Source organism: Macrobrachium nipponense, chromosome 37 (assembly GCF_015104395.2).
Source record: "Macrobrachium nipponense isolate FS-2020 chromosome 37, ASM1510439v2, whole genome shotgun sequence".
Classification (NCBI taxonomy): Eukaryota; Metazoa; Arthropoda; class Malacostraca; order Decapoda; family Palaemonidae; genus Macrobrachium; species Macrobrachium nipponense.
The window spans coordinates 46,006,346-46,032,843 of NC_061097.1; positions in this window are offsets into that span (position 1 = coordinate 46,006,346).

Here is a 26,498-nt window from a genome sequence, read left to right on the forward strand (position 1 = left end):
TCTGAATCTCGGAAGTTACAGCGTCTTGAGGAGTAGGACCATCCAGTCCCTCCAACAAGAGCAGCTCCCAAGACCCTCCTCCTTCAGAAGAAGGACCAGCAACAGATCCCTGACGGTTGCCTCCAATCACTTGCGCGTACGTCCTGGCTGGTCCTAAGACCATACCTGGCACGTGCGGCGTCGTGACGGGATCGTGAGCGGCGCATTCTCCTTCCACGGATCACCCTCCTATATACCTCGCTCTTCACCCTTGGGTAGTATTTGCCGAGGAAGGTTGGAAATGGTAATCGGAGGGGAGACAGAAAACTTGGGACGCTTACCCCCTCTCCCCCCCCACCCCACCCCTCCCCCCCCCCCTGACGGCCGCCTCCAATCACTTGCGCGTACGTCCTGGTTGGTCCTAAGACCATACGTGGCACGTGCGGCGTCGTGACGGGATCGTGAGCGGCGCACCTCTCACGATCACTCCTAGCTACCCTCGCTCTTTCCCGGTGTAGCCCGAGGAAGTTGAAGGTAGTGGAGAGACAGACCTGACGCTCCCCCCCCCACCCCCCCGCATCGCTGGCAGGACCAGAGCGGTACGTGTGGGGGGCTGCAGCCGATCACCAACCCGCGGGTGGGGGATCGATCTGCAGGCCTGGCCGTGCCGCTCACCTGTGGCGAGCGGCTCGACTGAGCACGTCGACCCGGTCCCGTGCGTCAGACGAGCTGCTGCTGGTCATCGTATCCGCCCGGTCCCTGTGGAGCGGCGGTCAGGTGACCTGCAGAGCTCACTTTCGCGGTGAGACCGGTGAGCGTCCTCGCGGCACGTCAAAAAAACCGCTGGTACCAGCCGAGGCTGGTACCGTCGGTCGAGGGGACCTGGGGGACCTCTTCCCAGCCTCAACCCGTGGCCGTCAGAGACCGTCACGTCCACCCGAGAGGTACCGGCTGGTCGCTGCGAGAGCGGCCGCTGGCCTGGCGAGTCACCTGAGCGGCTCTCGACAGTCTTCTGCTCCGTGCCTCGGTCATGACGCTAGCGAACTCAGGCGTTCTTAACTTTGGCTGCACGGTCCCCCGAAGGAGACCGTACACTCGGAACTTCTCGCGGACGAGAAACCGAGCTGGTACCTGGCTTAGCAGCAGAGCTGCCAAGACCAGGCGAGGGTGTACCAGCGGTAGCCAGCACACCCTTGGTCCCCGTCTTCTTCTTCTTCTCAGAAGGGGAGACGGGCCCCGTTCCCGAAGGAACAGGAGGACCAGCAGAAGAACTGCACCTGTCCGGAAGGACCTGGGACTGGGACTGGGGAAGACACACCATGGGCAGGACCAGCATGGACAGGCGCAGGAACCAGGAGCGACAGTAACAGCAACCAGCTCAGGAGCGGCAGGAACAGCGGCAGCGGTAAACACAGAAGGGACAGCCAGCCAGAGCGGGAAACCCCATCAGCGACAAGGTACGGCAGCCCAGCCATCGCCTCGTAGAATCATCGGCAGCCAGCGGGAACCTGGTACTGGCGGCCGGTCCAGGGGCGAGCTGCTGGAACAGCGGAAGTCTGGGGCAGGCAACACGAAGAAAACACAGGCGGCGGCGGCATACCCCTCCTCGGTACGGCGGCGACCGGCCCCTAGAAGCGGCAGACGGCGTCACCGACCACCCAAGCATGGGGAGTGTAGACCAGCGGGGGGAAGCAGCATAAGCGGCGTGAAGGTTTGTAGTGGAGACCGCTCCAAGGTCACCGCCCCAGACCTCGCTAGACGCTGCAGCAACCCGTGGATGCTAGGCACGCCCTGCAGCCGCAGTGGCCCATACCTGTCCAAGGTCATCTCCCACGGATGTAGCACCTGCGGTAAGCACAGACAGATTAGTAAGAGGGGTTCCCTCAACGCACGGGGGGAGACATGCCCCACCCCGACGGAAAGGAAGACCCCAAATACAAAATACGAGGAAGCTGAGCGGGGGGGCAGGAAAGAAGACGAAGAATCGGATACCAAGCGGAGTCGCGGGAGAGCTTTCCGACGACTTCCTGGCAGACCTTCGCTTCCCCTACCCCTGCACAGCAGTGAAAAGTAAAATATGGGGAAAAACAAATGGAAAAAACAGAAATACTTTTTTTATTGGGCCCAAAACCTTACGCCGATTCACTTCATAGAGTGAACTTAAAGGGGGTGGGGGGAAACAAAAAGATTCAATTCCCGGTAAGAGCGGAAACTTGATCCATCATAATATGATGCTATCATAATTATAAATGAAAATGAACAATACTGCACTTGCGATTTCACTTTCACAGCAATAAATCGTAAGGATTAATTCCCGGGTAAGAGCGGAAATTGATCCAAAATTAAATTTGATGCAATTAATAAATGAAAATGAAAAGAAAACTGCATTGCGAATCCACTTTCATTGCATTCTATTCATACAAAATAAGAGGCTCGTGCCGAGCGCAATCAAGCTCTCGGCAACGAACGCACAGGGCAAAAATATAATGAAAAAGAGTACTTACATCTTTCAATTACACACTTTCGCCCAAAATACATGACTTGGCGCGAGTGCGCCCGCCCTCGGCACCGAGACAATTAAATTCAATTTCATGAAAAGAGCGGAAATCGCCGCCTCTACGGCGATAGCTCCATGTTGATTCATAATTAAGTAATGAAAATGAAAACAAGTTTACTTAAGTTTCATTTTCAAGATCAAACAAACCATTAGTAGAAAACACAATATAAACAAAGCATACGACGATGAAAACGGGCAGAGAGCGATGACGAACACGTCCTTCACACCCGCGCGAAAGAAAACAAAGTGATTTCTTCACCTCTCGGGCGCGCGCACGATCGGACAAGCAGTTAACTACCGTTCTCCCCGCCCCTTGTTCGAAGCTTACGACCGTCCCAGCTGCCGCTAGTTACCTTCCTATTGTTAAAGGACCGAGGGTTTGTATTACGTATCGGAACAAAATTTATTTTTTATGTGAATTGGTACTGCTTTTATGTACATATTAAAGATTTTATGCTATCTCCCTCTACCTCAAGTTAGCTGTGAATCACCGCAATGACGAATGATTGTTAATTATTTGTGCTAAATTTATTGTGAAAATATTTGTTCTTTCATTTAATATTTTGTTAATACTGTTCAACTACAGTCTCACTCGGCGCACTGAACACTGGCTCGATTAACTTTTTTTTTTTTTTTTATTGCATATGATTGTTTTCATACTTTATCATTGTTAAATTCCCTTTTTATCGTGAATTGCTACTGCTTTTACATACATGCAGTAATATTTTTACTTTCTCTTCTCCTTCTCTCCTCAACACATCAACGCTCCCTTGTTCAGTCTCAAGTCAGCTGGGCGTGACGTCATCGCGGTTACGTACAATTTTATACATTTTTTATGCCAAATGTTATATTGAAAGCTAAATTTTATATTAAATGCTTTATACTTTAATGTATTTTGTCGAATATTGTTATCATTAAACTATATATTGTAAATGAAAGAATAAATTAATACAGTTTAACTTGGAAGACCCAGTAGGCCGTCGAATACAAGTATAAAATAGATAATCAGTCAGTTCGAAGTATGAGCATTTGTTCGACAAATGATACACAATTTTCTCAAAAATTTACCACTGTATGAGATACTGTTCCCCTTTCTAGAAACTTTTTCTCAAGTCACTCTGTTCAAGAATACCTTTAGTTCTTTAACATTTCAACATCCTAAAGAATCTCACTTCATTTGTGTAAAATAAATTCTAGCAATGAGCAAAAACTTCAACAGCTGTTATTTCCAGTGCTCGAGTTATGGCTTTTGCTACATATGTTCTGTGAATTTCTGTAACCTGCAAAATGTCTGTGAAAAAATGCTTCCAGTAACCAAACAGCGGTCAATTAACATACTCATGCCTTCATGATGAGAAAATGGTGCCACATTCTTGTCCAGGGTATTACTCTGGCTGGAATTATGACTCCTGTAAGTCCTAGGGTGAAGACTGTAGCAACAACAGTTCCACAAGGGCAGCCCTTGAGGTGGTGACACTTGGTCTTCAGTATTCTTTCCAATTACAAATAAACCACACCTGGAAGAGAAATTTAAGTTTAGATTTTAAATTCAAAATACCAGTACTACAAAAGATTGCAAGAATTTCAATGTGGCAGAAGCCTGGGACCATGCTGAATTCTGTACAAGTTATGGTTAAGAACCGCGAGCTGCCTGTACTGAAATATATGCCACTATTGGCAAACTTAACATGAACCAAAACAATGAACAGAAAATACATGAAATAACTATAAATCCTGCACTGATGACAACACACTTCAGTGACTGGAGGCATCAAAATTGAAGGAAAATCGTATAAGGACTCCCAGTTCTGTCAAAACACAACTACAAACAAAACTTATGTAATTCTTACTGTATGCATTACGTGGAAGACTAGATGTATCAAGTCTCTCTGAAGTAACATTTATGCCCTCAGGCTATAAAGCCTTCTACTTTTTAACTGGTTCCTTTCGGTGTCTTCCACGCTTACATGTTCCAAATGCTGACATTCGTCACTCAACACTTTCCGACCTCTGTAAACAAGTTCCTTCAGTCAGCCCTATGAATTAAAAGAAATTAATTTAATGGTAAGGTTAGGTCTAATAAAGGGTCAAGTCTTCCAGAATTGGGAGTTTACCACCTCTAAAAAATCAAAATTCTTCCTGCTTACTTTTTCAATTTCAATCTCAACACAGCACTACCATCTATGAGCTCAGGAGCTTTGGTAACAAACCCATAGTCGTTTAAATGCTTTCACCCAAGGTTACTTTGTACTCACTGAATAGAATATCATCAATGTACCACTTAATTCCATCAAAGATATGTTGGAGATCGCCTAAAAGTTTTCAAAATTTCTGCTATTATCATCCTTGGTGCTGAATTCAAACCAAAACCTAGTCTTGTCAGACAATCTGTTTTACTTTATAATTCACCAATTAATAATTCAAAAGCCCTTTCAGTATTCTATATAAATAAGCATATTTTAGATCAATAACAGTTCCAGCCTCTGTTTGCCTCCATTCTTGAAAGGTTTCCCCCTGCATGACAACCCACATGAGCATTCAGTCCTTAAATCCAATACAGGTCTTATTTTATTCTTGGTAAATTGTTCGATAGCTAGCAAGGGTATAGAGTAATACCCACTTACACATCTTTCCAGGGCACTAAAATACCTTCTCTGAACATCGCTCAACCTTCTTCTTCAAAACCTTGATTGCTGTCATTCTGCAAACCCTTCTCCTAACAATCCATTTCATTAGTGAGAGCTGGTGGACTAGATTTTCACTTCCACTGTCCTTCATTGTCCAAATGTAGCATTGATGTCTTTACCTTCTATTACTTCAACAGTCTCCTCTAATTGTGAACTTTGTTTTGCTTACTGGTTGCTCAACTATTGCTGCAAAGGTCTCCTCTAATTATGAACTTTCTATTTTGCTAACCGATTACTAAGCAACTGCAGTACAGCTTCTAACCCCAAATTCTACTGTCACACCTGCAACTACACCACCACCCTTGTGATCAATAGGATCCATACCCAGTATTGAGTTGGTGTTGGGGAAGATTTGTTTAGCCACCACAGCTTCAACATCAATCTTAATTCCTTCTATTCCAATTTGCATCTGACGTCTCCTTTGAAATTTCACTTCTGAGCCATCAAAAGCTATAGTGTAACTTATCCCTGCAGTTTCCAACAATATTTGAACTTACAAAAGTTACTGAACCCCCGGTATCAACCAATGCCTTGGCAATATAACAATTTGTCGAAAATTGTATTTTTCCTAACTATACAAACCTGAGGTCCTTTACAATAGGAATGTAACTTGTGGCAGCTGGAACCGGTCATAAGCTTCGAACAAGGGAGTTCAGTAGTTAACTGCTTGTCCGACGGTCCACGCACCGTGCGACTGGGAGGTGAAATTCCACTTTGCTTTAGGCCCAGGAAAAAACAGAGTGAGGGGTGGGACGAGGTGGGACTATGTGTAAAGGACCTCAGGTTTGTATAGTTAGGAAAAATACAATTTTCAACAAATTGTTATTTGTTCCGATACGCATACAAACCATTGGTCCTTTACAATAGGAAGACTCACTTCTTGGTGGGTGGAATCTGAGTCTTAAGAACAGACTGGTGTTCGTCCAACCTTGGTTCCCTCCCTGGTTGTAAGAGCAGAGGGAGGGATCCTACCCTCTGCCCAATGATTGGGGTATGTACCGCAGGATCAATGGTCAAACCTCTGGACCCAAGTAATGAGAGGAAGGCAAGCGTACCTCTTAAAACTAGCAAGCAAGAACTTGTTACTATTGCAAGAGGCAATATGAAGTCATGGGTTTGTCTCTTGTTGGCTTCCACTTACCCCCCCTTGTCAGGGGAAGTGGTGGATAATCACTCCTACCCCTAATGAAAGGGATAGGATAGGGCTCGGTCGAGTAGCTTACCTGCATCGCTTCCTGTTCCAGCGTAGTGACGACCGCGTCCCTCTGCCCACAGGTAGAGGAGGAGAAAAAGATGGGGAAGAGAAGCCAGTCACACACTCATTCACTCATCTATTCATGCAGTCACACAAGGATGCGATGCTGTTCTGTCCGCTCAGGTGCTGGGTAAGCTACACAACGTGTTGAGCAGCTAACACGGGTCCCAAGGAAAAAGTGTCCAAGGACCTGTGGGCTATATCCCAAGGTAGAAGGAGGTGAAGGTGGTCTGGTTGGACCAGACCCCTGCCTTCAGGACCTGCGCCACAGAGAAGTTCTTGCGGAACGCAAGGGAAGGACCAATGCCTCTGACTTCATTGGCGCTTGGACGAAGGGTACGGATGCCGTCACTACCATCAGTACGCCCTCCTGATCACCTCACGCAGCCAGAAAGAAAGTGTTCTTGGATACTTCTTTCTTTGTCCCCCCAGTGCTAACGAAGAGGCGTCGACACTCAGGCCTGAGGTACCGAGTTCTCTTCAGATAGCGCCGTAGCGCCCTCACAGGACAGAGCAGCATCTCATCCGCATCATTGTCGATGAAGTCCATTAGGGAGGGGATTGTGAAAGACTCGAACCGGTCGTCAGGGACCGAAGGATTCTGAGTCTTTGCTACGAAGTTCGGGACAAAATCGAGTGTCACAGTTCCCCATCCCCTGGTATGCTTCACCGATGCCAGGACCAGCAAGAAGAGGGTCTTGAGGGTCAGATCCCTGTCTGAAGACTCTCGGAGTGGCTTGAAGGGACTTCGAGTCCGACTCCTAAGGACGAGAGTCACGTCCCACCCCGGGGGCCTGAGTTCCCTGGGTGGGCAAGGCCTCTTGAAGCTTCTCATAAGCAGGGAGATCACGAACGAATTTGAGATATCCACTCCCCTCAGTTTCAGGACTAGCACCAGGTGAGGAAATACCAGTGTTAGCTGGTACCCCTCTGGTCCCCGCTCCTTCGGGAGCGGGAGGACCAGCGGAAGAAACCCCCGTCCCACAGAGTGAGACGGGCCCTTAGAAGTTCCCGAAGGTGACTTCTTAGGGGGGGAGGAGGCAGCCTTCTTCCTTGGCTTTTAGAAGCCTTAGAAGTCGAAGGGGAAGAGGCGGCAGCAGGCGACGACGAAGACGACAATGACACCTTCCTCCTCTTCTTCGTCAGCTTCCTCAGGACAGACGTCAGGTCCTCCATCCAGGACGGAGCTGGGGCTATTGCCGAAGCAACACGGCCCGGTTGCACCTGTCCGGAAGGACCCGCGACTGGGGCAGCAACACCATGGGCAGGAACGACGTCGGCAGGGGCTGGACCAGGCACGGCAGGAACAGCAGGAGGCGGAACAGCAATCAAGAGACATCCTGGGTACAGGTGGAAGGTCCAGGGGCGAACTCTTGGGGCACCGAAAGTCGGGGGCTGAGGCGAGAGCGGCGAACCCTGGGGGCGGTGGCACGACCCTCGTCGGGAAACCAGCAATCGGGGCCTGCACCGCAGCTGAGGGTGTTACCGTAGTAACATGCTGGGTATACACCAGGCGAGGAGGCGCGGCATACACCGGGGTCGAGACGGTGGTGGTGGTCACCGGTCCATGGGTGACCAGAGCAGCCCCCGCCAGGTGATTCAACAGCCTCCAAACGCTCGGCGTCCCCTGGAGGCCCAGCGAGAACCATACCTGGCCGAGGTCGTCGCCCGCAGCAGGAGCACCTGAGGAGGCATAGGTCGGGTTAGTAGGAGGGGTTCCCCCTCGCACGGGGGGGGGGGGGACAAGCCCCACCCTGAACAAATGGAAGACCCCGAGTACAATTGAATGTTGGGGTACCTCGCCCCCTCCTCTACGCTCGACGGATCAGGCGCAGAGAAGGAACGAGAAACCCACCCCGAAGGGGAAGGAGCCATACGCGTTAGTTGAGATGGCTTACGTCGCTTCCTCCTACCCTCATAGAGCACCCACTGCTCCTGCGACCAAGAAATACACAAATCACAGGGCTAGGCCCGAGAGCATTCGCACCCTCGGCACCGAGCACACAATTCATGAGGATCCACTTCTGGAAAGGAGCGGAAGGCCCCACACTTACGGCCCTCCACACCAGGGCAAACTCTGCGGCTGATGGGGGGGCGTGGGGACGTCTCCAGCTCACGGGAATCCATTTCACAAAATCAATAATAAAATACAAAGCACTCGTACTTACAGTATTTTACCATACACTCAAAGCAAACCAAGTTTGAGAAGAGACAAAGTGTACGACGAAAGGCGGGCAGAGAGAGAAGGAGAACATGTCTGTCAACCAGCACGGCCGAGAGCAAAGTGGATCTTCACCTTCAACCTTCAACCTTCAAGTCGCGCAGTGCGCGGACTGTCGGACAAGCAGTTAACTACCGAACTGCCTTGTTCGAAGCTTATGACCGGTTCCAGCTGCCGCAAGTTACATTCCTATTGTAAAGGACCAATGGTTTGTATTCGTATCGGAACAAACTACCATTCACCTCAACATCCCCAAAAAAGCACTTGAATTGTCATTGTTTTGTAATTTACTTCGAGAATAGCTAACGTAGAGGTATCGGTGTGCTGCCTGGATGGGCCACAACTCTTGACTGATGCTCATGGAAGTGAATTAAACTACTTTTTCAGGAAGGTGGCCAATATGCCGCCGTTCTGTCGTTTAACCTATGTGGTCCTCCGCAACTGAAGCAAAATCCTGTAAAGTAATGCTTATTGTTCTGTTCACTTTTCTCCTGTTTGACAGTGGCCAGGTCAAAAGATCTTACTGCTGCAGCTGCAACCTCACTCTCACTCATATTCAAATCAAGGACACCACCAATCTGTTGTAATTCACAAGATATTTTTTATAGTTTTTCCAAAAATAGGTTAAATGACCAAACGGCAACATGGCGGCCACCTCTCTTGGAATGCGGCCACTTCCAGAAAGTGCTTGAATTACATGCCATTAGGTAATATTTTGTAGTTTAGGAGAAAACACTTATTACTTTGAGAGGAGCGTAGAGGTCTTGGTGTACTGCCTGGATGAGCCACAACTTTTGACTGATGCTCATGGCAGCAAATTCAAGTATGCTTTTTCGGGAAGGTGGCCGCATTCCGGGATTGGTGGCCGCTGTGTCGCCGCTTGGTCATTACCCCCTGTTCAATTCAAGAACACCAATCTGTTGTAATTCACAAGATTTTATTAGGCTAAGTTTTTACAAAAAAAGATAAAGTTAATAATGAAGTACATACAACAAATAGTTCATTATACTAGACTAGAAGGGAATCAAGACCCAAAAGGATTTGACTTTCAAGCCTATTGGTCAGACTCAGCCAATAGACATGACTTTAAATACCTAGGTATAGTAGTAGTAGGTAGGCCTTTTGTAGTTTGGAATGCTACAAGAGGGAAGCCGTACATTTGGTCTATATACACAAATAATATGCGCATTCTTTAATAAAACAGTCATTCCAAACTTATTTTTATCCAAACAGTAGGTATACCTAATAGCTATCAATTTACGTAATCTGGATCGTGAGGTAAGTATACTATCTTCCAGTAGGTAAGTAGGAAAATGGCAATTTATTATCCTAATAACGTTGAAATTAATCAAATATATCTAGGTAATTCTAAAGAATAGTTCCGTACGGACAGCAAGGCACGTAACTTGCCCCTGAGGGTTTGTAATTATAGTCGTCCGAGTAAATATTACTTAAAATTCTTGTTCAAGAGGTAAAACTGCATTGAAGAACCAGAACTGCCTTAGTCCAGGCCGCAGCGGAATAGTAATATAGATCTACCTCGATAGAAAAATATTTGAAATAAGCATTATCAGTCTTAAGTATATAAAGAGAGTAGCGTAAATGTGTCCTTGGCCTAAGTATGCCTACAAGCGCCTTTAGGGCGAAGAAATTACCTTTCCAAAATGTAATTATGACTAATCAAACGACAATTTAATGATAAAACTTACATTCACATGGAAATCCTTAAGTAACTGAGGTAAAAAGCAATTTCGTCCAGGGTTTTCTGTACGGAAGATAACCGGCAAAGAATGACATACTCGAGACGACGAGGCACTAAGCTTGGACCTGAATGTCGTCCAACGATAGACAAGTCACACTCACAAAGCAATTAAGATAAGAAATTCTTAGTTCTTATGCTGATAGTCATGTAGGGGTGAAGCCCAACGTATCGTACAACTTATAACAAAATCTACATACATATAGAATTCCGATAAAAATTTCATATTCTGTAAAACAAACTCATATTCATTGTAATGGTATTTATCATATAATATACGGTTTGGCATTTCAATATTTTAGATTTTGAAAGGCAATGGAAAAATATCATACGCCCGCCAGCGTGAATCGAATAGGCTCCGTTACGACGACGATGTTTTATACATTATCGTGAAAAATTCCAGCTTTGCCTCCTTAATTCTCTTACATATATTAAAAATGAACGGTTAGTGATAACCTGTTATTATTAGATACCACATTTTAGAGCTGGAAACGAAAAATATATCTGTAAAAGAAACGTCGGTCATTTCTAATGTCTACCCTACATTTAGATCTCTGGTTATTAGAGAAAACGTTTAATGGTAAACTCTTATTAACACACGGCAAATTTTTATTTATCACACTGCGTTTAACTGGAATTTATTATTATATGATCCACACTAGACATAGTATTGTAATAATATTACACATCTATAGAGTAGTATCACGGTGAAATACTCATTCAATATCTCACGATATAAAATTCAAGAATTCACTGTCATTTAATGACTAAACCATCCTTTTAAAGTATTTATTAGTCATAAGAATTTATTCAAAGTCAAATTAAGTGTCGATCACAGATTATAGTATCCTAATAACGTTAAATAGAGCCTAAATTACAGAATTTTACCCCTTACACTTGGCTAGAAGTAGATATTTATTACCAAAAGAAAGTGTACTTCAGATTACAAATGTGCTAAATTAGCATAAGTTGCTATCGTTTGCAACGCTGTAAAAGGGAAAAAACTATTGCATCGCATAGGAACTCGAGTAGGTACAAGATCAGCCTCTTCTAAAAGCAAGAGAAACACAAATATAGTGGAAATGGATACATCTGTTCGAAATTCTTATCATTTATACTAGAAATTTTAATTCCCGTACTCAACCTTTCACTTTATTGGGGCAGGCAATCAGACCAGTGCCTCCTTTTAGTAATAAAAATCCAAGAAAAAATGCCTGCGAGAGAGACTTTTAAAAAAGTGGAGATTTTCCATGTAATTTTACAATGCTTTATTAATTCTAGAATATATGCATTTCTCGAGAGCATAATACAGTAGACTAACAATGAACAAAATTAGCAATGCACTGTTCTTTGCATTTTATAACTCTCCATTCTTGTTATATTCCTCCGTTTTCTATTTTAAAAATCAGTATATTATTTCCTTTAACTATTTCCGGAGATAAGGGTGATTACCACCATTACACACACACACACACACACACAGAATTATTTTAGACCGCGTTAGAATTCTCGTGCTCTGTTACATAAAAGAAAACGGTTTAGTTGGTAACTAAACAATTTCTTATACACTATATCAGCAAGACTGTTGAAAATATAGTAGTGCAATTCAGTATTAACTGAAGATTGAATCATACTTAATGATTTAAATTCCTCAGAAATATAGGTAATCCTACAGTTTAGGGGTCCAAATTCATTGATCTTTTGTGTGTTTGTTTAAGTTTTTTGTCCTAATTCGACGGATTTGAAAACAAGTAGTATAGCTATTTGCTAAAAAGAAAAAATATCAGCAGTTTTTCTGTTCACAGAAGCAGATTATAAACAAACAAACAAATTGAATAAAGCTTTGAACATAACGTGAACTGTTTGTGGAGTGAGTGCCAGTTACACAATTCTTTCTAGGCCTACACAAACTATCAACAACAACAATAATGACAATTATACCTAACAATAGAGTTCCTTAGAAATGAATATATCAATATGACATGGCAAAGTGAAGCTCCACTGTTCCGTAACAGTGCCAGTTACACAATTAAGCCTACTAGGTCTACACAAAATAATAATAGTGACAGCTATAATAACTTTTTTCCCTTTTACGCGAATCACTCTTCGTTATTCCATGAGGCAACAGTAATAATGACATAATGAATGATGATGATGATGAAGAATGTCTTCATATTGTTTTTTTTTATTTACACAGAGAGAGAGAGAGAGAGAGAGAGAGAGAGAGATGAGCAGCTAGTGGTACCATATATATAAATCTATAGGCCTACATTGACAAATAAACACATAGAATGCTTCGTAAACGGGCCTAGGGACGGACAAACCAGACAAGGACAGACGTACTTACCTACGTAAGGCCAAGGCGTCCGTAGGAACGTACAAAAATGGGCGGAACCCCCCTCCCCAACAACAAAAGGCGCGTTAACCCCGAGTTGTTAAATCTCTGTTGGCAGGTAACGAGAAGTTGGTGAAAACCAGCCGGCTCTGAGAGATGAGAGAGAGCGAGAGAGAGAGAGAGAGAGAGAGAGAGAGAGAGAGAGAGAGAGAGAGAGAGAGAGAGTAACTCTCCATTGGGTCAGCTATTGAGAGCAAGACAGGTGGAAACCGTAATGAGGAAAGAAGAAAAAAAAAAAGAAAAAAAGAGAGAGGTTCCTTGGCGTGGTAGAGGAACAGCTGAGAGAGAGAGAGAGAGAGAGAGAGAGAGAGAGAGAGAGAGAGAGAGAGAGAGAGTGAGATATCACAGTATTTTGATATAGTAATATCCAATCATAGCATATACACACGTACAGTCGGCCACACATATAAGTAAACACATTTCAGCCACAAGGGCTGGATGTGATCTGGTAACACTGGAACTGTGCCTCCAGACGCACGATGAAACCCGCCCCCTCCACCGTGGCCCCCCGCCCTCCACCACGTCTTCCCCAAACATTTTTCCCTCCAACCTTCACTCCCACCCTTTCAAGCACACGTTTATAACTTCTGCTCCCTCTCTCTAATTTCTCCTTTAAGGAAAATAATTTAACTGAATCTATTCTGTAGGTTCATTTTCTCATCATGTGGAGGCGAGAAAACCGTCTGTTCAACTTTTGTCGTAATAATATTATTACTTGCTGTTACAGACAGAAGAATTAACTCGGTTTTTTTTCGTGGCGCTCTCTTGTAATAATGGGATTTAGCTATCTACCAATAAACCCTTGTTTAGTCAAAATAACAGCATACCTACTACTCTTTTAATTATTATTGTAATATCAACAGCCGCATTCCAAATTCTTATTATTACAAAGAAAACTAGCATCAGATCGTGTTTGTAGGACCTTACGTAACTCAAATTAAGCATGAAGAAATAAAGAAGGCATAAGATGAGGAGAGAAAGACCTCCATAGGCCTAGAAGACACTGAAGGAGGAGAAACAAAGAGACAGTTATAAGACACAGTGTAATAGAGCTGAGAGTGTGGCTGGTGTCACAAGGGACACCATTACCCTGTTAAGTATAATGGGGGCATAGGTCTTGACTTGTCCATAGGGGTTTTATTGGGAGTCGATTCTTCCTTGTGGTTGGACGTTTGTTTGGTCAACAACGACTATCATTGGATTACATCCGACCATGGGTCAAATTCTCGTATTTTTTTGTGATGATTTTAACTGCTTGGTGCATACGTCTACATTTTTCGATGGCAAGCATGTGCGTTTCTGTTTGTTTGTGTTCGTCCTGCAGGTGAGAATTCCCACGTTTAAGAATGTATCAAGTAATAATGATATTATATCCTTATATATATATAATAAATAAATAAATCTATATATATAATGATATATATATATATATATATATATAATATATATATATATATCATTTGACGTCCAAACCTGATATTAGTAACATTTTAACGTATACGTAATTGAGGGATAAATATTACAGCACCCTATAATTAAGGATACACAATAGATTGAAAAATAACCATTTATTATAAAATATGTATCAGTATTTAGTCCATCCACCATCATTAGCGATGACATCTTGTAGTCTACTGGGGACGGAGGCTACATGATTGTAGACGATGTGTTGATTTTTTCTGAATATCTCCCATTCGGACATGGTGCGTTGGAGGAGCTGCCTTGATTATCGTTCTTGGCCTGGGATCCAGGATTTGACGATGGTCCCCAGCAATTTTCCAAGGGATTCATATCACACCCCTTACTTGGCCAGTCCAGCAGGTCAATGTCTCGTTCCTCAAACCATCGCTTAACTATCCTGGCTGTGTGAATGGGACAGTTGTCCTGCAAAACAAACGTCACATATATAGTATATATTAATTATTTTTTACAAGAGGCGTCAAATTGTGAAGGGTGAGTTGGACATAATCTTTAATTTAAGGTTCTGCCTGTTTCTCCCTGTTTAGATCTCTCCTTTCTCCTGGTTTGAAAAGCTGAGAGATATTCCACCTTCGACTCGTCCCAAAGAGCTCGAAACTATAAGCCACGTGAAGTTGAAGTCTATCGTGGAGAGGAAGAAGGTGGAATTTCGCTTAGCTTTTCAAACCAGAAGGAAGGAGAGATTTGAACTGGGAGACGGAACCTTACGTTAAAGATTATGCCCAGCTCACCCTTCCGACAAATGACACCTCATATGATACTTGCATATCATATATATATATATATTTATGAGAAATGCATATTAAAAATACATAAAAGACTGGAGCTTTCGTCTAATTGATTAGTAGACCTCATCAGCCATACTGATATTTCCTTTTCAATAAATATACAAAAAATTTACGAAGGACAGGCAGGACTCTGGAACCGTCTCCAGAAGAGGTAGTTCAACCACGACGATAGGCTCGTCTTTTGGCCAGACATTTGAACGAGGGAATAACATGATTGAGATAGTTTGTTTTGGTTGTTTATCTCCCTTGGAGACGGTTCCAAGAGTCCTGCCTGTCCTTCGTAAATTTTTTGTATATTTATTGAAAAGGAAATATCAGTACGGCTGATGAGGTCTACTAAATCAATTTAGACGATCAAGTAGACGAAAGCTCCAGTCTTTTATGTATTTTTAATACACAATTTTATGTGTGGACTTTTATTACTTCATTATAATAATAATAATAATAATCAGCATTACCATTGCCTACTAAATTAATACCAAATGAATGGCAGATATTCTGTAGTTACAACACTCAGTGCTGAGTCATTGCGAGTCAAAAAGGAAACAAAAGCCTTGAGTAGTTTCTTAAAACAAGGAAAAATCACCCTTGAACTTTGATGCCAGAAGATGGCGAATACCTCAAGAACCAACAACCATACGACTGATTCGTTCTCACGGAGCTCAAATGTTCTCTTCTGACTCGCAACAACTCATATATTTTTGTTTAAATTTGTAACAAGTTCTGTATAAAAATAGAAGAAGTTAATAATACAAGTTAATGAAACCAGCACTACAACAGAGTTTTTCCCTATTACTGCAATTTGCGAGATGAAACTCATACATACTTGCATGAACAGAATGCGCTCTGGGTAGGGAAATGCCATGGCTCGAACAATTGGGACCATCACGTCTTCCAGTATTTCTAGGTATTGGTCGGCGTTGAATCTTCATTGGATTTCTGCCAGCTCACCCAGGGTGTATAAGCTAACCCATCCCCACACGTTACAGGTAACGTGTCCACTTCTGGCTTGTTCGTAGATGTGCTCACTGGAGTATCTTGTATTATTGCGTCGCCAACAGTGCAACTGTCCGTGCGAGGTCGACGCAAAGTCTCCTCATCAGAAAAAAAAGCAACTCTTGCCAGAAACCTAAGTCTTCGTTGACATACTGCCGGGCAAAATGAAGGCGCCAGCGGTGGTGGATGGACTAAATACTGATACTGTAACAGAAGGGAGGAAACATTTTTGGTAGCGGGATGAATTTGTTCAGAAAATCTTAATAAAACTAAGATTGTTGTTGTGTGAAGTGTAATGTGCTTTCATTGAGACTAAGGCAATAGTTTGTTTTGGTCGTATCTTATTATATATCAAATGATTATATATATATATATATATATATATATATATATATATATATATATATATATATATATATATATATATATATAAGGATATAATCTTATTATTACTTGATACATTCTTAACGTGGGAATTCACACCTGCAGGACAAACACAAACAAAAACGCACATGCTTGCCATCGATAAATGTAGACGTATGCCGAGCAGTTAAAATCATGCACAAACGTACGAGAATTTGACCCAATGTCGGATGTGATCCAATGATAGTCGGTTGTGACCAAACAAACGTCCAACCATAAGGAAGAATCGACTCCCATAATAACCCCTATGACAAGTCAAGACTTATGCCCCCATTAAACTTAAGAGGGTAATGGTGCCCCTTGTGACACCAGCCACACTCTCAGCTCTATTACACTGTGTCTCCTTTCCGTCTGCCTCCTTCTTGCTGTTGTCCTATCTCTTATAACTGTCTCTTTGTTTCTCCTTCTTCAGTGTCTTCTAGGCCTATGGAGGTCTTTCTCTCCTCAACTTATGCCTTCTTTATTTCTTCATATTTAATTTGAGTTACGTAAGGTCCTACACGATCTGATGCTAGTTGTCTTTGTAATAATAAGAATTTGGAATGCGGCTGTTGATATTACAATTATAATTAAAGAGTAGTAGGTATGCTGTTATTTGATAAACAAGGGTTTTATTGGTAGATAGCTAAATCCCATTATTACAAGAGAGCGACACGAAAACCGAGTTAATTCTTCTGTCTGTAACAGCAAGTAATAAAGATTATTACGACAAAAGTTGAACAGACGGGTTTTCTCGCCTCCATGATGAGACGATAAATAAACCTACAGAATAGATTCAGTTATATTATTTTCCTTAAAGGAGAAATTAGAGAGAGGGAGCAGAAGTTATAAACGTGTGCTTGAAAGGGTAGGAGTGAAGGTTAGAGGGAAAAATGTTTGGGGAAGACGTGTGGAGGGCGGGGGGCCACGGTGGAGGGGCGGGTTTCATCGTGCGTCTGGAGGCACAGTTCCAGTGTTACCAGATCACATCCAGCCCTTGTGGCTGAAATGTGTTTACTTATATGTGTGGCCGACTGTACATAATAGAGCAGACGCAATTACAACCTCCTGGCTGGACCACTGCATCACATCTCCACAACTTCATGATTCTAATATGACCTGCAATATTCACTACGATCTTGCAACGGGCTACGATCCACATCCATTACAGGTGTCATTCAGTACCCCATCCCTCCCTACCGTGAACCCACTAACTGACCGCCCACCAGCGGTTAACTGGGAGTTTAAAAACCAACAGAAAAGCAGATACTTTAGGACAACCACGGAAACCAGGGTGCGGTCAACAATTCAACCGGCTGACGCCTTACTTTGTACCAACACAAAATGTAGAAATGACCACCACAGAGGGATCTGAATGAATTTTTTTTTTTTCTATTCGAACATAATCTCTGCTATGCTTGCTTCGGGCAGGACTGCCTATAGATTTCGTCAAGGTAATTCTCGTAATATACCTGGTTGGAATGACTTGGTTAAGGATCTGTATACATACTCACGAGAAATGTTTTTACTGTGGAGGCAAAATGGCAGCCCGAGGGAAGGACACACTGCATTACTAATGAGGCAGGCGAGAGTGCAATTCAAACTTGCTCTTAAGCACTGCAGGTTAAATGAAAAAACAACTAAGAGCCGATGCAATGTCTAGAACGTAGTAATCTGGTGATTACCCTCGTCTTTGAAAGATATCCAGTCCTTAAATCCCAAACTAAAAAGCTATCACAGAGAGTAGGGGAAGCAGTCGGAGACGAGGCTATCGCAAGGATGTGGGGTGATCACTTCAACAATATCCTGAATTGCATAAATGATCGGGACTCCCGAAGCGAGGTAGATAAACCTCCTTAATGACAAACATTCAACTTTCATTTTGCAGACCGTATTACGCCAGGTAACATCAGCGATGCCATAAACAGCATACCTAATAATAAATCGCCGGCTGTGATGGTCTTCCCGCAGAGGCTTTCAAATTCCTTGCCATCGATAATTTACATTTTGCTAGCTGCCTTATTCAATGCATGCATAATCACCAGTTTCTTCCAGACTCCCTACTCTTAGTTCACTTGATACCATTAATCAAAAACAAGCTAAAGGATGCAGCTGACCATGGCAACTACCGGCCAATTGCAATCACAACGATCGCATCGAAAATACTTGAGTCAGTTCTTCTTGAGACTTCTCCCATTTCTACACACATGACAACCAGTTCGGGTTTAAAGCAACCACTCAACGACACCTGCATCTACACTGAAAGAATTGCTGAACTACTACCTATCATCAGCATCTCCTGTTTTCCTGTGTTTCGTAAATGTGAGAAAAGCATTTTGACAGAGTAAACTACCTGAAGCTATTCCTGAAGCTGCATAAACGGGGCACACCCCTATATCTAACTGGCATTTTACATTGCTGGTTCTCCACACAGCAATTCTGTGTCAAATGGGGCAACGTATTATCGTACACCTTCGGCTCCCTAAACGGGCTTCGGCAAGGGGGCATTCTCTCTCCATACCTGTTTAATACGTACCACAGATGCCTTGAATTGTCAAACTGAACTCACTCCCAATCGGATGCACTGTCAATGAAACACTATTAAACAACCTCTGTTACGCCGACGATATGGTTTCTTGATTTCCCCTTCATCAGTGCATGGCCTCCAACGACTCAATCGACACTTGCCGCAATATGCAGGGATGGAATTTGATATAATCTACAACGAAACCAAGACCCAGTGCATGTCACTGCTCCTGAGATATTGCAGAACCACAAATTTTCCTTGGAAACCATCGGCTGGAATTTGTGCGCGAATTTCCGTAATTGGGTCACATTATTACCGACGACCTAAAAGATACAGCAGACATTGAACAGAGGCGTCGTAAACTATGTGCAACTTCCAACATGATTGCAAGGAGGTTTGCCTTCTGTCACTGAGACGTGAAACTGCTGCTCTTCCGCTCGTACTGCTACAGTATCTATGGGTGTTCCCTCTGGACGAACTATACCCGAGAGACCATGAGACCGTATCACTGTTGTGCACAATGACATTCTGAGACGCCTCACAAACACTCCACGCTACCACTCCGCCACACAGATGTTCTTAGAAAACCACCTGGACAATTTAAAATCATTGTAAGGCGAACAATGTCCAGTCTGTAACCCGAGGTGAGAAACAGCGGCAACTCGCTCATACAAAGCATCCTAAGGAGTGAAGCAAGAAAAAGATCTAAATTGTGGGCGGGGAAAGATGGGAAAATGAGGCCTTTGTCCCCTAAAGGACTTAATTATTGCTGATATTTTTATTTTTTCATTATTACTGTGATTACTATCAAGTTTAAAGTTTTTTTTCTACATACAATTTATGATTTAGCCCTCTGGACATGACTACTGTAACCACCAAAGGTCTCTAGTTGAAATTTAAGTTATATGATCTGTGCACTAAATGTTATAACTCTCGATGCATTTTTTTTTCTCACAAATATTATTACTGTTATTACCAGTATTATGATTACTATCTTTTTATGCTACCTCTAGCTATTTTGTGGATAAGTGCCGATTACTCATTTTATTTATCATGTGACTCATTTATCTAGATTGTGTATGTTACTGTGTATTTTGTATATTCATGTATATGAACCGAAATAAAGGATATTATTATTATATTATTATTATATTATTATTATTATTATTTATTATTATTATTATATTATTATTATTATTATATTATACATATATAACACATAATAAGCAGGAACAAAATTGTGCCAATTGTGGTTATTCCAACCACACTCAGAATTGTAGGCGACCAAGGTATGTTCTCATTGTAATAGGACAGGTCACCTAACACAAAATTGTTGGTTCAGAATACCAATACTAACCATAATGCCCAAAGTAATTCACCCCAAAATAATATTCAGACTCTGTGACAATTACAGAAGGGGGTAATACAAAAGAAAGCTTCCTTACCAGTAGAAAATGAGAATGAAATAGTTACGGTAGGTCAGGAGAATAATTTTCAAGTTGCCTTTGAAGTAATAAATAAGGAGATAGTATTTTCAGTGAAGGATAAAGAAATATGCCCAGAAGATTTACCTATCATCCAAACAAGAATTAATAATAAACCATGCTCAATCCTTTTAGATACAGGCAGTACAGTAAATATAATAGATAAACAAACATTAACAAAACATTTAGGCTTTGCAGATACCGACATACAAGGTCCTGGTAGAATTATAAGGGGAATAGCCGGAAAACAAATAAAGGCGCTAGGCAATGTAACACTGGACATAGAGATTTTAGACAAAACTTTTAAGGAAGTATTTGTAGTATTAGAGGAAAGGTTTTATCCTACGCAAGCGCTGTTTTCATGTAAGGCTATGCAGAGATGTAGAATAATGTTAGATTGTGGAGAAAATAAAATAAATTTACCACGCAGAAATAGAGAAAATGTTTGTTTTCAGCTAGAAGAAGGAAAGTCTTGCATAAATCTGATCAATTTATCTGAGACGAAATCTTCTAGAGAAGCGAACATCCAAGAAACTAAGATAGATAATAATGCTAGCACAGATAATAGTGGAATAAGTGGTAGAAATAATAGCTTACAAGAAATGTCCTTAGCCAGGAAGGATTCTATGATAGATTGTGACAAATAAATAATATTAACAATGCAAGCCTTGATACTCAGACTTCTGAGCAGAGTTTTGACTCTGAACAAATTAACGCAGCTGAACAATTTAATGCCCCTGAACAATTCATTGCCGCGGAACATATTAATGCATGCGAACAAATTTATGAAGATGAATCAGAAATTGATTGTACATATCTTATAAATGGATGAAAATAAGAAGAAAATATATCAATGAAGTCCTGTTATTAGGAACAATAAATAAGGGCGAATTAAAACTCAAACAATACTACTGGATGAAAGTTCGGATGAAACAGATGTCTGTTATTTCTCAGAGATACGCGATGACGAAGAAATATGTTTAATTAGTACTGCAGATGACCATACTGTCAGATTTGTGCTTAATAGAGAAGTAGTTTTGTACCCGCAATGTCTAACCAAAGTTTGTCTTAGAGCTAAAACAGACGAAGACTTGCATGAAAAAGACGTAATGCTAACTAATGCTAACTAGTTCACGTGAAAGGTAATAACTGTGAGACATACGTCCAGAATTTTTCAGACAAAAGACTAATACTAAGACCTGGTATCGAATTTTGTACAGGAATTGTAGTGAATAATCCTTTACTAACACTAAGTGAAAAAGCATTCTTCTCTAGCACAGAACCAAGTTCAATTCTAAATAAAGAAGTAAATAATACAGACTTTCCTCAGAATAGAGTTAAACTATTACAAATATTGGAGAGGTATAGAGATGTCATTGCCTTAGAAGGAGATAAGTTAGGCAGAACAGATACTTTGCAACATAAGATTTTAATACAAGATGGAACTAAACCATTTTATATCCCTAACTATAAGTTGCCAATAAGTCAACGACCGATCGTAGATCAGTAATTGAAGATGAAGCAAGATGGTGTGATATACCTTCTAAATCACCATATAATTCACCTCTCTTATTAGTTCCAAAGAAGATGGCACTTGGAGAATGGTAATAAATTATCGGAAATTAAATTCACATACCATTCCAGATAGGATGCCAATTCCAGTTATAAATGATATGTTAGCTCAATTAGGTGGAGCAAAAATATTTACGTCATTAGACTTGCTTAGTGGATATTGGCAAGTACCTTTAGACGAAGAATCCAAGCCCTTAACAGCTTTTAGTACTCATTAGGAACATTTACAGTTTGAAGTCATGCCCTTTGGTCTTACATCAGCCCCACTAACATTTACTCGATTAATGCTCCAAATCTTAGGAGACATAGAGGATGTTTCAGTATATCTAGATGATGTAGTCATTTCTAGCAAGGACTTGTATAGTCACTTTAAGACATTAGAAACAGTGTTAGAAAGACTAAAAAGTGCAGGATTAAAGATAAAGATTAAGAAATGTCAATTCATGATGAAATCATTAGAATATTTAGGACATGTCATCAGTGAAAATGGACTGCGTATGCAGGAAGGTAAAATAAAGGCAATTGTAGCATATCCAGCCCCAAGTAATTTGAAAGCTTTAAGAAGATTCTTGGGGATGGTTGGCTATTACCGCCCTTTTATTAAGGGATTTGCCACTATAGCTAAACCATTAACAGATTTAACTAAGAAGGATGTAGTTTATGAATGGAAGTCAGAACATGAAAGAGCTTTCCAAGCACTCAAGGAAATGATGACAAGGAATCCAATTTTAGTGTATCCAGATTTCTCAAAAGAGTTTTACTTAGCCTGCGATGCTTCTAGTACAGGTGTAGGTGCAGTTTTAATGCAACAAGGAAAAACCAGAATGAGTAGTATATTATGCAAGTAGAGTTTTGAACACGCAGAAAGAAATTATAGCACTACCGAACGAGAGTGCTTAGCTCTATATTGGGGATTACGTAAGTTTAGGCATATATTGCTAGGACATAAAGTCAATGTGCTTACAGATCACAAACCCATTTGTGACCTTTTTAAGAAAAGAGCGTTCACAAATAATATGAAGTTTAACAGATGGTTCATAAGTGTATTAGAATTTGCCCCAGAATTTAGATATATCCGAGGAAGATATAACACTATAGCAGATGCCTTGTCGAGATCGCAAGAAGAAAAGAGAACAAATCACAACTAATACTTTCTGCTTCAGTTGTCAGATCATAGATCTAGATTTAGAAAGAGTTCAGATCGAACAGCAAAAGGATGCTAACTTTAGAAAAATAGTGGGTAAATTAATGCAAAATGAGGATGATCAGTCTGAATTTCAGTTAACTTAATGGTTAATTCTCATATAAAACATCAGATGAACCGAATGCTTGTTCACGTTTGTATGTACCTAACACATTAACCAAAGAAGTATTAGAACTAACACACTCTTACGAGTTGCCAGGACATCCTGGAATAAAGAAAACATGTAGAACAGTCACTAGAAACTATTTTTGGCCCAATTGCAATGAAGATGCTAAAAGATTTGTTGAAAATTGTCATATCTGTAACGTACACAAGGGTAACGTAAATGTAAAAGCCCCTCTGAGAAATTACCATCAGAATTAACTTCGTTTCAAGTAGTTTCAATGGATTGTAGGTCCATTTCCAAACACAACTAGAGGTAATCGTCCATATTAGTTTTCATAGATTACTGACTAGATATGTTGAGATCATTCCAGTCAGAAACAGAGAAGCAAATACTGTAGCAGAAGCTCTGAAATCTAGGATAATTACTAGACATTCATGCCCTCAAACATTATTATCTGATAATGCAGGAGAATTTACTAGTGACATCTTAAAGAAATTGTGTGAGTATTATGAAATTAACAAGTGTCAGGTTACTGCTTATAAACCAAGCTCTAATGGAGCAGTTGAAAGAACAAATCGTAAAATAAAGGATGTATTGAAAACTTTTAGTGACTCCACAGACTGAAGATTGGGGCTTAATGCTTTGAAGACGTACAGTTCACTATTGAATAAAACACTGTAAATGAATCTATTGGGGAAACCTCACACTTTTCTGTTATATGGTTATCAGAAAGAATGCCAAATACCTTATTAGACGAAGCAACTCCACCAAGACATACTTATAATTACGAAGACTACGTTGCGTGGAAAATAAGACGGACTTTCGAGACTATAAAAGGCACAAGGGCTCGATTGAAGGAGTTACATCAAAAGTCTAGTAAGTATTACAACCAGAAATCAACAGTCCCAGATTTAAAAATAGGTCAACAAGTATATGTGTTTAATCACCAAGTTGAAGGACCAAATGTTAAAGTAAGTCCTAAATTCTAAGGTCCATATAGAGTAATAGAAAGGTTTCAGTTAAATAAATTTAAGCTAATGCATAATCAACTTTAATGAAACTGTTGCACTTGGAACCATATTAAAATAGTACATTCTGACATTTAGTCAGAAGGACATTAAAGGATTTTAAAGTTTAAAGGAGTCAAGTAGTAAGGAAAACAGTAACGTAAATGATTCCATACTTCATCAGCATTAGTGACTCGGAGATACAATTTAAGAAAAGATAGGACCAAGTGCAACAGGTCAATAACATTGTTGTATAAGGTTTACTGCTTAGAATATATTTTGCAGGAAATGGATTTCACTATGGCTCATGGTGAGCGATATCTGCATCTCCCTCTTGCAAATCAAGAAGGGAGCAATTTTAAAAGGTCATGGTCAAGTGAAGATGATACACGACAAAGCGGTTGTAACTATCAACATCACAACAGTCGATAAACAGCAACAGGAACTTACTGAATTAATGAGTAAAATTGAAAGTGTTATGTCTACTAACCAGAACAATTCTATTTTGCTAAAGCTTAGGGAGGATATCAGTCAAGTGTTACCCAAGAGAATTAAGAAAAGATCCCTGTTGCCATTCATTGGCACAGCCTTAAACACTTTGTTTGGTGTTGCTACTGATGGTGATGTAGATAAAGATAGGGCTAGAATAGAAAAATTAGAAATGTGGGCCGCAGAACGAGGTACAATCATGACTAAAGTCATTGATGCAACTAACAAGAACCAAGGTTTGATTATTAAACTATAGGACTTTGTTAACAGTATGGCTCAGAATATTATTACAGGGATAAATGACTTAAACAAGTCACAATATGTGACTTAGTTATTATTTGAAACAGAAACCTTTTTGTTAAATCATAAGGAACTTTTGAATGCAGTAATGTTAGCCGCTAAAAACCTTTTATCACCATACCTCATAAGTCCTAGTGAGTTACACTGTAATTGAAAAATGTATGTTAGATCATCACTTCAAACCGCTTGTGAGAGATGTTCTTACTTACTATAGTATCATAAGTGTGAAAAGGGTTTCTGATCACATTGTGTTGGTGATACCATTCAACAATAATGAAGTTAATAACCTGATATCCATTTACCCTTTTCCAATGCTAGTAAACAACAAGTCAATTGTTTTGAACCAAGGCATAGTACATTTTGCATTGCAACAAAATTCACTTCTGTTGGTGAAACTAAGTGACAAAGATTTTGATGATTGTATCATGCTTGAAGACAATGAGTTTGTTTGTAACATAAACAGTTATTACGAACCACTTAACAAATTGTATTGCATAGATGATTTGATTAATGGCAGGAATGGTGAGGATAACTGTGAGTATATCCCTTACAGTCCTGATTTCAAGGCTCAAATTTTGTATGATGAAATGGTAGTGTTTTCACAGAATCAAGTAACAGCTAAGGTCACTTGTAAGAATAATCAATCTCAGATAATGTTTAATAACATCAAATCCTTTGTGACATCTTGTGAAGTAGTTATTTTGAATTATTTGTGCTACAAGCCTACCATTTTTGCTTCTTACACCTTAAATTTATCTAGGCATATCAATCATTTTGATAATGTCAAAGATTTCAAATTGTCCAAACTCGAGTTAGAATCACTTGACAAACTTGAAGCAGCTAATCAATTTTTCCATATGTACAAGACTGACATTTCCCCCATCATGTCCATGATAAATATTGTTTTGTTAGGTATGCTCCCCATAGTTGCTTCATATTATATTGTCCAGAGTTGTTAGTTGTTAACAAGCTCAACACCATTAAGTCTTTACTGAAAAATTTGCCTTCAAGTAACTAATATACTAGCATTATTGTATATATATAACCATTTTTGATTACTTTCTACATTGTATTTTTTATGTGTAATCATTTTAATAATTTTAGGCATTGAGGTCACTGCCAATAGGTGGCCGAGTATTGGTGGCAGCAGTACTTCCAGCAGCCCCTAACTTCCTTCAGTCCACATGCCTTGGATGCTTTCAGAATAGAGTACTTCCAGGAGCCCCCCAACTGCCTTCAGTCCACCAGCCTTGGATGCTTCCAGAATAGTACTTCTAGCAGCCCCCCAACT